Source organism: Varroa destructor, unplaced genomic scaffold (assembly GCF_002443255.2).
Source record: "Varroa destructor unplaced genomic scaffold, Vdes_3.0 BEIS01000005.1, whole genome shotgun sequence".
Taxonomy (NCBI): domain Eukaryota; kingdom Metazoa; phylum Arthropoda; class Arachnida; order Mesostigmata; family Varroidae; genus Varroa; species Varroa destructor.
The window spans coordinates 13,181,180-13,195,804 of NW_019211458.1; the positions used below are offsets into that span (position 1 = coordinate 13,181,180).

The 14,625-nt window shown below is 39.8% G+C and overlaps 1 protein-coding gene and 1 long non-coding RNA gene across 3 annotated transcripts in view; one reads left to right on the forward strand and one right to left on the reverse strand.

Moving 5' to 3' along the window:
• Window positions 1-7,710: 7,710 nt before the first annotated feature.
• Window positions 7,711-14,108, reverse strand: LOC147755301 (uncharacterized). Its single transcript, XR_015329474.1, has 3 exons — window positions 13,818-14,108; window positions 12,439-13,574; window positions 7,711-8,033 (listed from the first exon to the last, which is right to left on the reverse strand). It is a non-coding gene; the product is annotated as an uncharacterized LOC147755301 (long non-coding RNA).
• Window positions 14,109-14,274: 166 nt separating this feature from the next.
• LOC111251406 (GTP-binding protein REM 2-like) overlaps window positions 14,275-14,625 on the forward strand; it is a 60,380-nt gene continuing 60,029 nt past the window's right edge. For both annotated transcript variants that reach the window (XM_086991746.1, XM_086991747.1), the window contains exon 1: window positions 14,275-14,499. The gene's annotated coding sequence lies outside the window, so the exon portion shown is untranslated. The remainder of the gene's footprint in view (window positions 14,500-14,625) is intronic.

Sequence of the window (14,625 nt, forward strand, 5' to 3'; positions counted from 1 at the left end):
TATGTATTGCCCAGGCCTAACGCGTCAACATGGCAAGAAGGCCTTTGCTTCGAAAATCCTTTTCAATCGTATGCACGTTGTCAAATCCCTATGAGATGCTCCTATATGACATTTTTGTTCATTGTTCTGGGATTCACAAGTCAGTTTTGAACGGAAGTATTGCGCTGCATCCACAGTATCAGGCTGCAACATCCTCAAGAGGCTCAAAGGCAGTACCCGCGTCACACCTTCCACCTGTTCATGGTATATATTCATACGTATTGGTAACAGACATATAGCCGTAACTATACAAAAAACATGTGCTTGAATGAACACAAAAGAGCATACAACACTGTTTCAATTTTCATCCCAAAATTAATCTATCACAAAGGAAAATATACCAATTTTTATGGCTACAATATTTTCCGCTCTTAAGAATAAACGGATATGGATTTGGGGTATTTGTGATTAGCTATATATTTATTGTATAGCTATATGAGCAGTTCCGAAATCGGTTTCCGCATGCTGAGCTGTTATTAAAAGGCTAAATAATTTGCAAAACTCATTAAGGTACTGCGAATTTCAGGGAGTTTTTGATTGCAGGCCTTATACTACGACCGCGGTTGCCCCTACCCCAATGCCAGCACTTGGACTACCAAGTGCCTAAAGGAGTGCCTGACGTAACAGTATCTATGCATAACATAGCTGAACACTGTGAAGTGTTCAAATTTTAATCTACAGTTTATTTCTCATATCATTTAGATGCGCATCGTTTTAATCTAAAGCAAATGGCAGAAACGTTTCCGTCATGTCAAAACCTTCATGCATGAGCCATATTAATAATGACAGTAGGATGTACAGTCAGAAACTGAAATCAGTGCATTTGCAGCATTCAGCAAAAGCTCAGATGCTTAGCCCAATGCATATTTTATATTCCTATTTTCTCTTAAACCATGTTTTTGGTACGACTGTTCAGTGACTAGCATACGATACAACGGCACGATTGAACAATTATAAGGCACAGATATGAGGCCCGTCACTGCGATGATCGACTCAATGACAACGGATTTGCTTACTAAACCTATGAACTATTCATGTGTTCTAGCTAGCTTGTTTTCTGCTAAACTTTGCTAGGTCACCTTAATAGCAGAAGCAAGCTTAACCTGCAGCCTTCCTTCAGGTACCAGTCCTTAGTTTAACCTTTAGGAAAGTATATCATTTAAAACACTTGAGACGATGCATCCGTGTGACACGTGCGTAAAACGATGACTCGAATACCGACAGTCTTCGAAATGCTGGTTATTACGCAGAGACAGTTGTCCGAATGACTTCTTCTTACTTCTGAGTAATTTTCTGCTTCATCGATTCCATGGACAACGCGAAATTAAAATACTAGGGTCTTCAGCGACCGCGTGAATCAGTCAGCATTAACGTCTCCACTGAGCTCCTGTTGCAGGCCGTAAATTTCAGTGAAAACCAATTTTATTGTGGAAGATGAGAAATATTGATATACGTATGTTGTCAAGTTGTCTCGTATCATCCATCGAAGTATATGGTGCATCAAGCTTCGAAGATTTGGTGACTGAATTTGTACCAGATGGTTAAACATGGCATATCCAAAGAGGCGAAATCGGTTCGCTGAAATACTTAAAAAATATGCACCTGCCAATAGCAAATATTGTTCATTCGAAGTATTCGTGAACAGATTTTTACCAGATCGAGCTATGTACATTGAATTCCATATCTGTAGATAGGTATCAGACGGAGCTCGTCTTATCTGGAGCTGTTCTTTTTATTAAATCGAGACGTTGAGTGGCCGAATTTTACGGCTTCTTGAAATCGAAATATACGGATATATATGGAAATATACGGTATTAAAATTGCGTTCGATTTCGTCTTTTGAAAGGAAAGTCGTGGACTGAACTTCTAAATAATGTAAACGAGTGGACTTTTTTGAAAACACAAACATACGAGCGACAGGCGAAAAAGCAAGAAACCTGGTCTCGTTTTGCGGCCTTTGTCATAATCAAATCAGGATTTTTTTAGTTTGTTTAATTTTTAATTTAAAATCAGGATCACATCGACGAATCGAAAGAACAGTTAATACAACGTAATCATTCAACTACGCAGAGATAGCTCAGAAGGCGGAAATAATTTTTACGTTACAATCCTATTTTCTTAGTTAATGGTTAGGAATTAAACTGTTGGCCAGGTTTTTCCAAGTTCTGACAGCTCGAAGTTTGCTTTAAAATCTGCGTTTCTCTTAAAGCGGACTGTTGCCGAAAAGTCGAGGTATGTACCGACCGGGCGGTGTTTCAGTGTCAGCCAGGGTATTTCTACTTCCTCACACAACCCTTAACAGGAAAATGTTTACAGCCTTTTGCTAATGCAAAACAAGAGCAGCATAAGGAGCGGATATACGCCCACAAAAATGTCTCAATTATTGCACTAACATCCTCTATGAAATTTGTTCTGGAGGTTACCAAAATGATGTCCGGGAACCAAACCTATATTTCACGTTTCACCGAACGATTCCGCTGTGCTTAGTCCACAGGATGCCCCTCTAGAGGAGCAAAACTGGGTGCAAGTGCGATTGGCTGGATTATTTATATAGACCATATTTATTCCCACTATTAATATTTATCCACTTCCGACTTTTGTTTCCTATTTACACGACTGTGCGAATTTAGCACATATGAACGATAAATTGAAGTATATGAAGTGCGGTGGAGTAGGCACCTCTGTACGGAAACACTCCCGGTGTAGCATAGGAAGGTGCCTTTCGCTGTTGTTCATATCACTCGTTAAGTGTTTCCTCGTTGTTTGTAAACGACTCGCCTCTCTTTCTGCTCACCGTTTTCGTCGTCTCTGTTGGAACTCGAGTACTCGCATACGAGTGCATCATTCACACTAAGCCATTGTCAGGCCAGCAGCAGTCTAGGCCCTCGTCACTGTTCTTCTTTCCGTTCATCTGCGACGGTTGCTTATTTAGAAAGTGCATCCGTCAGCATAGATGGTTTTTTTTTAAGTAGTGGAAGTCAAATATCGGACATGTTTTCATGCTAGTATAACATTCGAATGATACTTAATGGATGTTTTAAGCCATACTTACATTGGAGGAAAATGTCTCTGGCATTTGCTCCATTGAAACATTTCTATGAAGTGCTTAAACCGAGAGCATAATCTGACCTGGTATTGATAGACCGGCATAAGGAGCAGCTCCTGCCTAAATACAACACTAATGACATGCTTGCGATGTTTGTACTTCTTTTTTGGCATCGACAATGATTAGAAGAAATAGTATCTCCGGTTCAATAGTTCCACATGTTAGACCGGTTTTAACAGCAATTTTATTCGTATATGTCGAATAAACAACCAGAGCACAGAAATGGTGCATAGTAGAACGACGCAATTTGACTAGAGATTGCATCTGAAAGCACCGAGAGCGTCTCTGACCTTCTATGATAAGTAGCTCCTGCTAGAATGCTGACACCATGTTAAAGATAAGCTAGAGTATGGCTAACGACGGCAAGCGCACCAAAGAGAAACACAAAAGGGAGCTTCAGTGTTGCCTTGATAAAACCTGGGAGAACATTCTGAACACGCACATCGAATGCTAATAACTCGGTAGCTGAAAGGTACAGGAAACATAGGAAGCCCTACGTAAGGCTCGATTTAGGTCAAGGTACGCTTCGCTTAAACACTACGTATATTTGTACATCATTGGATTTTCAATTTCTAAGCAAATTGTTGATGGAAGGCGCACAACGTAATTTGTAGATTTGTGGCAGCAAGCAGTATTTATAATGTGCAGTCTGTTCATTGTACCCGCATATATCATATTGAATACGTAAACATAAGCCTAGCCTATACCTGTGTTATAGATGACTGAGTTAGCTTTCAAAAATGCTAGTCTTTTACAGTGCCAAAGGTAGGCAACATTATATCCGGCTAACAGGCAATTACCCTAGGTCAATATATTTCAATACAAGTGCGTAATATCTAAGACCTCGCAGTGGTCATTGGCTCTAAAGCCTCGTTGAAAAAAGGTCCTCTTGTTGCAAAAAAATTTATACAGAGCACGCTCCGCTTAGTGATACGTTTTGTTCGTCGGCTCGTAACATTGACACGGTGCGCAGATGGGTCGCACAATATACATTTGATTCTTGGTATGATATCGTCAGTTGCTCGGCTTATTAAAATTACATTAATGACTCACATTATCTAGGCTTGCTAACAATACAACCTAGCTAAAAGAGAGGCAAAAAGCGTAAACCTTTTGGTAAGGATAACAGCTTAGGAAGTGAAGTGTATGAGTTTCAAGCTAGCGGTCATCATGGCGAGGCTTCGGCCATCTGGAGAATAGACACATGATACTAGGCGTATCCTGACGTGCCTGAGTCAGGATAGAGGTGCATAAGGACGAAGACAAGCATTAATCGTCAAAACGCCATGTTAGTACATGCTTACGCCCGAGGGCTTCCGGAAAGGCAAAATCGAACGGAATTTCAAATAGTACAGTGAGCTCTGAAATTATTACCTATAAGGCACAAGTTAACAACAGAGTTTAAAGGCCCTAGTAATAATATGCTCGGTAAATCGAGAAATTCGGTAAATGCAACAAAGCTTAAATATAGCTTTCACTGATGACCAAGCTATTCACCGAAACAAGATAAAAAACTAAAAATTAAGAGAGTGGGCATATATTAGGTCAAATAAATGAGAGCAATTGAATCATTTATAGGGATGAACAACAGTAAAAAGGTTGTCGATTACAAACTACAAGCACCAGAACGAAGGGATATATCGCTGTTTATATATATATAAAGCGGTCTCGGAAACTCCAAGTATTAACTAGACTGAGGTAAGAAAATTACTACTGAAAAGGGCTGTACTACTGATTACAGCAGTAAATTGTAGAAACTGATAGTTGGTTTCTATCCACATGTACTCCGCATTATATATATCATCATTTTTCCGGCTGTTTGTTTTCCCAGACAAGTGGATAACGAGACGACAGTTTTTCCGCAAATTTAGGTCACGCAGGACAAACGTGATGCAAAATAAAGCTTCGAAACGCAGGGTCCTATTCCCTTTTCTTCTACACGACGTTTATTTGAGTAATATTTTTATGGTATGAGAACCAGTGCACTTTGCAGCAGACCTGGCAAGCGCAGTGTTCGTCCGAAGTACTTGCTGCAGCGCGCGTGAAGGCATCTGAAGTAAAGGAGCTAGATACCCGTACGCCGGTGCAACGCAATTGCAGGTAGTGACTGCCTATAAATCGCACGTTAGCTTTCAATCTAAACGTTGTTCTTTTACGCTGCGTTCACCACTGTCGTTAGACCAACGAACTAGAACAACAAGAAGACCCGCAGAAAACCAACATGGCTACCGAAAAAGGAACACTTAAATTGAGTTTACGTGAGACACGCATGAAGGAATAGTGAGTGCCCTCTCGCCGTGCTACTAACGTGTAGACAGTCTGTTGTGATGTTGCAATTGTATTGAAAATAGAAGGTCAAACAAACTGTTCTCGTTGAGGGCGAAATTATATTATGGTGATTAGCCTTACACCTCAGCAAATCTATTCCATTCCGTTTGAAAAGATACTGTTAACTGATGTTGGTATAGCAGTTAGATTAAACTGCCATATCTGGATATACAGTCACACCTAACGTTTTTTTTTTAGCTCGATATAACTATTGATAGTGAAGAGACTTAACGGCCTGTAGCTTTTATGATGATTTACGTCAAGCAGAAAAATAGAACGGGAATCAGCTTCATGGCGATAAGACGAATGCAGAACACGGAATACCACTAACGGAGACCTGCCCTCAATTCCTAATAGATTAGGTTTTAATATGTTAGAAAGGCAGGAACCCCACTCTAGAGGTACTATCTCTAGCTGTTACGTTTTAGCTAGTTCTATGGAAACTAGTTTCAGTTCTTGCTCTAGCCGAAATTAACCGGGCAAACAGAAAGTGTATCCACTATAAACCAGTCGGTTTGGACACAACAAATGGAGACAAAAAAAAATCAAGCTTTTAAATTTAATTTAGCTGTTGTATTTATTACTGTTTATCTCTCAGAAATGTAAACAAACAACGCATACCTTATTGGCGTTACTTTAGTTTATTACAGAATATTTTATTTGATGTCTGTTTTTCTCGGCCTTACGCCAGCGATTACGACATACCTTTAACATTACTGCTGTTATGATAAGTCAACTGAAAATAGATAACCCGTGTCTCCTGAGAGAGTACTGGTATTTGTAAAAATATATTATTGACTTCTGAAACATGCAACATTGCACTGTTAGCCTGTCGTTGATTGAAATGTTGATTACTTAATTGGTAAGTTAGCAACACCTTTGGCCTTAGTTTCCCAACGCATTTCTAATGCACTGGCTATTTGGTAACTTGAAGGATATTTTATGGCCTCTTTGCGACAGCTTTAACTGTTAAGTTTGGCCGTTGCCAAGTTCGTCAGTTAACTATACTTTGTGTGTAAACCCTCCATCGACAGTTAACTTTTAAGGCTTTATACTAAAAACTTGGCCCTATAAAGCTGCAAAAAAGTTAAATGCACATAGACTAACTTTTAGCTACGTTAATTATCCTTTTAATAGGCAAGAAAATTCATACACAGGTAATGCCACTTGCGAAATCAAGTTACGGTAAGTAAAAATATTGAAGATATGGTTTGAGGAGGATTCTGTGTTTCAGATTTATAGACCACGTTTTCGCAGTAAAGCGCGTGTTTGCGTTTAACGAAAACGGCTGTGCAGAAAACTTAAATCAGAGTTAGCAGCAGCCTATGAGCATAGAAGACTGCGAATAGATGTATAATATAACAGTACTCATATCAATTTATGGTCCGGTAGCTATTCGAAGAAAAAAAAAATTAATTAGGTAGCAGGCAGGTAATTTCTGTCGTAAAACTGTTGTGTCGTGAAAAAAAAGTGTGTTTTGTTATTCGATGGGACCTCTAAAGGGTCATCACTAACTTCAGCGTAAAAATGCCGCTTGTCACAGTAACGAATTTGCCGGCTGAGTAGATGCTCTATATTTATAGTGACGTAAATAAGATAGAAGCTGCCAATTGTACTACCGGAAATGTTACATATTTTTCTTAATTCATTTATTATTAATTCATTAATGAATTTAATTTGGTAGCAGATAGCAGACCTATATTGATATCCGTTTCTCTCGACTAGTCAATAGGTGATACCGAGGAAGAGACAGGCCTAAATGTATATGTACTATAATGTCTGTAACCTTAGTTTATTAGATATAGATATGTATATGGTTGAAGACTATTTTAGCTTGTCAGAAGCCAAATGTTTGTATATTAATAAATTATGATATGAAGAAATGCAATCATCATGCCTTTCTGGTTTATAGCTGGGTAGCGCAACGAAAGTGGAACGCAATGAAAAACAAATTTCCCAGGGTTAAGCCATTAAATTTCAAAGCTTTTAGCCTTATATACCATCGAAAAACCACCGACCGTCGGGAACAACATATTATATATTAACGGACTTAATGATTTATTTCCCTCAAATCGAATAGAACATTACGAATGCTTTAAAAAGGCCAAGGTTCTCTGCAGTGTCAGAGGGGAATGAAGTCTCTAAGAACTATTTATTAAATTGCTTTAAGGTATCATTAACTCAGGTAACAATTGTTCAACTGCATAATTGAATTAAGAAAAAAAAACAAATACATAATAAGTACTCTAAGCCTGATGTTATGTTTTTATTTGTGTTCTTATATACGACACTAAACAGATATGTTTATGTCCTATCCAAACACCCAATAGACGTTTTTGTAGACGAAGCGCACTTACATGCACATGCATCGCCTTAACTTGAACAACACGGTTGATTATATCGGTAAAAACTTTCGGAAAACGGACGATCCTTTCGTCGCTCCTGTTCAGTCTCATACATTTTCTGATCACTTCTGATAACATCGCTTGAGTCCGCGTGCAGTCGGGGCTCGCGCAGGCCCATCCTTTTTTCCATAGGTTTTAGCGAAAGCGTGAACATACTGAAACCCGTTGCATTCGGATTACTAAAGTAACTCGAGGAACGACATCCGCTGTTTTTTATCCCGGAGTGACTTATCGAAATGTTTTCAAATACATTAATTTCGACTTTGCCCCTCGCCTGATTGAGGTTCATTACTATTATGATTTGTTGCATGGTGCTAAGTCAGAAAGCCAATGTATCGGTTACTGAGCGGATCCGTTTCTCACTTAGCACGAATTTAGTTAAGTGAGAAACGGAGATTATAGTATAGATTAAAGGGATCTCGAAGAACGGCTTCCCTGCAAAGCCAACGCTATCGCACACGTTTCAAAGAGAAGGTGATGCTATAGATGTAACATCGATTTTTGTCTCATTGGGTGCCTATCCCTATTCGTCTTGCGCGGGAATTCATTTGTCTGGCTAGTCAATTAGTTGCATGTTTGGAACAGTGATCAGAACCTTTGGATCTGGCTGCAGCCGAAGGGAATTAGCCCGCACTTAAGCTTCGTCATTGCAGGCAAAAGGACATCAGCTCAATAAACTGCGAATCGTATGTTCGTTAATCGTTACGCCCATCAATTTCACAGTTCCCTAACACAACCTCCGTCACTATTGCATCTGGAAAGCAGGTGCTCGGTTCACGATAAATTTCCCGCGTTTTGTACAGAAGAGGTTACCATTTTGACCAGCGCTGATTTCTAACGAGCCGTTTGCATCCGCATCATCAAGTTCTTAACATGAATTTCAATTCCTAAGGGAAAGTTGACGCTGGCTGTGATTAGCGGTCGGTTCCCTGACGAAGCCAGCTCGCCTTATTTTCACTGCCCGTTGGAAATGATCTCTGCGAGTCAAAACTCGGGTCACATAGGACCCTGGCATACAGACATCGCGGCGCAGTGGGGGCAAACATTTTTAGATTGAGAGAATCATTCTAAGCTAGGATCACTCACTTAAGTTTGCCGTTTGTTCTACACTCGTAGCTAAAAAAAATGATGCCAAGAACTATATCAGTCTACTTATTTGCGCAGGCGTAACCTCAACTGCGTTTTGATAATTTACAAAGGAATTGATAGCCCCGATCGATTTTGTTTATTAAGATCGATCTACCCAAATACAACAATGTGCCCACCGTCAAATCGAGTTTGGTCTGTGTCACCTGCTCTCATTCCGGCTGAATTGGGGCAACTAGGATTCGGTATGGTCAGACCCCAGGCGCTCTGGTCAATTTGTTACACTTTCTTAAAATGAGTCGAAAGTGACTAGTGGAAGACTTGTATCTAGAAGATAAGATGTGTTATTGAACTGATTCGGCAGTGGACTTTTGGAAATCAACATAGAAATAGTAAATCTAATCTACGTTTTATTCGTACTTTCAACACTGGCCCACTAATGGATCGAACATCGTCTGATCGTAGCTCACGTGTTTAAGTGTTTGTTGGTAACAGCAGATAAACATGTTATGTGCTGGTTATAATACCCAGCCTCACGAATTTGCTGTGTTTATTTGCGCGTGAATCTTCCGTTGAGGTCGTTAGTGAAGTCAATGGGAAAACGAATATTATGCTACTGGAGCTCTAAATAGACGAGCGAGTCGATGGGGGTACGGCTGTCCAGTTATCTAACATCGAAATCCTTTAAGCACTTCAATCCGGCGTGCAAAGTTACAAATATGACTATATGTACCAAAACTTTACATACAATGAACGTGTACCTTGCTTTATAAGTCTATTTCACATTCATTGGATAGATAAATTTCATATTTATTTGCAGAGCTGCCTGCACAGCTATAGGAAAAACCGCCATAACTCTAACGGCGTATAGCTGCTTTCAGACCGCAGGCACGATTGTATATAAATTCTGCTTCACAACAGTGTGTTGCTTTTTTTTCTCTTGTTTTATTTACTGTTTTACGCATTCGACCATTAAATTGTGTGCAATATGCTAGTTTAAATATCCTTGAGGTAACGGTTGTATGGCTTGCATGTTAAGATTAATCTAGAGCAACATACTATTTTTTGCTGACCTAGCATGAACCTTGTTGAGTGTATTGGTCTTATTTGCCCCAACTGTCGATCACGAATCTAAAGCTCCTTCAGTTCTGTTGCTAATTCCTCAACAACTTTTGTCTTTATAATCGAAAGACAAACCTAATACCAGATTGTGTGTCGGTTAATTTAATCGTCACGGTTAATTTATACCACAACAAGAGGTAAACGAAGACGCGGCAGCGGACCACTACTCGTTTTTTGCTGGGGCTCCGTCATTGTCTAACCCTGTAAGACCACTAATAGTTACACATGCGCGTTTCTCCTGTTAATGTGTCGTGGATTGGTTCCTTCGAATTTAGGTTAGGTACTTTTTTTAGACTTTCGTAAACGGAGCGGAATGCGAACTGATGGAATAAGAAGTGGAATGTTCTAACTATGTAGTATTTCATAGTAGATTTACCATGTGTCATCTGTTGGTCAGCTCATGATTGGTAAACGCTCAGCACTATCAAATACGAGTTAGTTAGAAAAGCGAAATTCAAGCAGCTCAAGAAACTACCCAACGGGGCGGAAGTAAGACCCAAACATTGATTTTCGGGGCGTATAACCCTTTCGAGCCCAGCTTAGAGAGAACCGCTTGTACGAACCGTGTTCCCCACTGTTAGATTGTACTGCTTTACAAGAGACAGCAATCGCTGCTGATTTATGTCTTACCCGCCCTTCATGACTTTAGGGGTTAGGACTTAAGGCGTTAATTACTAGCGTAACATGCAGCCTCATCAGCGTGCCGAATCTAGCTTCAACGGTCAATAGGTATAATTCGAGCTGTTCTCTGGCCAGTTCGAAATATCTGACACAGGACCTTTTTGCGTATACGTATATTTTTTCTTAAATTTTAATTTCACAGCATCTTATGTAACAATAGGCATGCGTCTCATTGGGTTCACGTTCAATCGATTCTGTAACGTTAATCCAATGAGATGTGATTTTACTGTTGCCCGATAATTTCAAAAGGTTTAAAGATAAAGATGTCGACTATTTAGCTCTGTTAAAGTTTAAAATACAAATATTTGACGGAACTCTTCATTATTTGTAGATCGGGGCGCCTTTGGCTGAACATGCATCAATGCCAGAGTCACCACCGTGCCAAGAATAGGTTTTTAATGGACGCTAATTATACGTGTAGCATCTTTGGACACATTCTCAGTATTTACGAACTATCTATATAAAAGCGAGGCACATCGAAGTAGCTGACTATTGCCGTTTTCTAAACGAGCTTATGCGATCTTGGCACGAGTGTATTGTGATTCTTATAATATGCCGAGCGACGTACCATCCGGAAGACCTAATTCTCAGTTAGTCTACTCGCGTTAACTCTGTCATCCAATCGCTGAAAATCGCCTATAGCTTAAATCTTTCGCAAAAATGTCTCGGCTAGAAAAAGTTGCGCGCGCAGAAAGCCAGCGTATAGAATATCCCGTTCACAATACAATTGTCCTTCGACGAATTTATTGGCGCCAGCACTTTCCAGGAAGGTCTTACGCAAGCGAGAGCTCTATCCTTGTTTATGAAGATATTATAGAAATAGTAAGGTAATCGGACGCATACATGTACCTACTGCGTTTCATTCCAACGATATGTCAAAGGATCACAGTTTGCATACATTGGCTATTCGCTGCATTTGTAACTGTATGCAGTTTGTTGATATTAGGGTAATTCACCGGAATGGCTGATCAGGGTCGAAAAGTTGTGACGTTAAATATTCCAACGCTGTTTCGGCAACGCGAAAACTTTTCGTATACCAACAAACCGCGCGCAGCTAAAAATATCCCAAGTTAACAATGTACGAGCAACGTGAACTCACGCATAATGCTTCCGTGAAGTTCCCTATGGTGACTTCAAAGCAAATTACAAAGGGTACCAACCTCCATCTAATTTCAGGCTCGCAACCAGCATTCCAGTGAATGTATACGCAATAATAACAGTCCATATATGAGGTAATCTTTCGTGAGTGGGGACAGAGAGCGGGTTAAGTTAAGGCTGACCTTCTTTACGTTATGTCTGAATCGATGCCGACTACTTCCACGCAGCAGTACAGCATTGAACTATCTGTACGGAACAATTCCACTCGAATAAATTGATTTATATGATTTAATAATAAAGTTGCAGCCCATTTGCTGTTACAGGCTAGACAGCAATCGAAGACTAAGCCTGATAAGTTGCTAGCCCCGCAGGACTATTTTGCCCACAGCTTCACTGCGTAAATCTATTGATTATGCAGAAGAACGTGTATGTTAAATATGATCGAAAGCGATGCCGATATTCGGACGTGACACGGAAAACGTCGAAAAAAATATGTCTGTTATCACCAAAGTCTTCACCTCGTAGACGATTCAAAAGTCCGTGCAAATATTTTCATGCGAAAGTCAGACTTACAGGCGAGGTGCATTGAGTACATGAAGAAGACTGACGTTTAATAATGAAGAGTTGAGGCCATATAGAGTCTTTTGAAATTCGTTCCCTGAGGAAATTTTCTGATATAAGTGTCGATTGTTGATCTTCTTAAGCATGCTCTCCGATACAATAGCGTATAGGCTGTGTCCAATCACAGGAACCGGACGCAATAGTAAGTAAATTACACACAAATACATCACATTATATTTGCTTCAATTACATTTGCAGCTCCGTCTACAAAATGATCAATTTCTGTATGGGCCCCACCGCACGTTATCTTTCTTTATCACTGAAATTTTAAAAATGCCATTTGTCAAATAAATCATCAAGAAAATAATTTTCAAGAATTTCATTTTGCTAGCTAGGCAGTAACTAGGCTAAAGCGAATTTTACAAGCGGGACAAAAAAAATTACTAATTTTTATACGGAGGCAAAAGCCTTACGATCCGGAAAAGAGAGGACTGAATAAAAGCGAAGGGCAGGCGAGTTTACAGTTACTAATTAGCAAAAAAATACGCAGAGAGCGGTTATTACAATTCGGCTGTTATTACCATAGCGTGTATAGAACAGCCCTTGCCGTATTAAAAGTAAAGAGTTCAACGATGATGTTCATACGGAGAAATCTTACATAGATCCACAATAATGACGTGCGTCTATTCACTACTGATTCTTTTTAATATAAACAAAAAAACTCTTTATGACTCGAAAAGTACGCCTTTTTCGAGATTCGAGCGAGATACTCCAATCTTTCTAAGTTAAACGAGGTCCACAAAAACTAACAACTTCCTTGTTTGCCTAAAATCAACGGTTAACGTTACTAGCAGTTTTCACGCGGCCTTTGAAAAGCCGAGGAAAGTCTTAACTTAACAAACAAGAAGATCTTCAATAGCGTTTATATTTAAAAAGCTCAACAATCCACCAAAATTGACTACAAACAGTCTTCGAAACATTTATATCCTTGATATAGAAATTAACAGCCGTTTTAGAAAGAAAAGTGTTGATCGGTGATCGATGATCGGGTCGTCCAGATTAGCTTCAGCAGTTAGCCTTCTTGCACCTTTCGAACTTCTTGGCCGTTTGGGCCTTCGCACATTTGGGATCTTTGGCCTGCTACCAACCTGAAATCGAATTCTATTGGGATTTTTGTAATTCTACTGAAATGTGACATATTTGAACGACACTCTAACCACTTTAAGCCTACCAATATCACAGTTGCTATCAAAAATTAGTTGCACATTTAAGAAGGAATGCATTTAAAACGACCAGTTAGTGGATCAGGTCCTAAATTGAAGATTTTATATGCAGTTAAAACTGTATGATGGTTAGGTTTGATAAATATGACTGCTACCTCTAGCACTTACTCGATTAGATCCAGTCCCGGCAATAAGGAATAAACATTTCTCAACTCTGCACCACTCTGTGATCATGTATAACACGATTTTATTCCGAAACTCATTGTCCTTTATTGTTCCTTTAACTCAAACCTAATAAGTTTCCCACTGTTAACATATTGGATGTTTAACATTTCATATAAAGTTATTGACATAAAAGTCGTGCGTGTTCCTAGAAGCTGAGGACGGACAACAGTCACATGTTTATCCTGTGTGTTATACGTAGTGCCTGCGCTGTATTTGAGTACAACGTCATGGTGTTTTCTAACTCTCTGGTTCGCTCCGCACCCGCATCTATCTCCATAAATATAACAATGTAGAACAAGCAAGATGAAGGACAAGAGGTCCTTTGTGCCGTTGGCACATTGCAGACGCGTACAGCATTCAGCAGAAAGAGTTGCCAGAGCTAGATTCCCTCTTACTGTGATTATCAGGAGGAGCAGACGTAATAGCATTGGCTTGGTCAGCGCATAGTACAAACATCATTCGAATAGCATTCGTCGACAGGTGACACGACGTGCAACGCACGCAGCAAAAACGGCTCGATGCTTACTTTCTCGGTTGTGTTCTGTTCTAGCGCTTGCAGAATTAGCTGTGGGATCAATAGGACTGACTGGTTGTCCCGACGGAAGGTGTTACTGTGTCATATAAGGTAAGTAACCTAGATGCCAGTGAACACACTAGTAGAGAACAAAAGGACAGCAAAAAAGCTCAGGGAAAAACAGAAAAACGGTGGGAAGATATGGACAGATGATCTGATTGGGTGAACGTCTAAAAA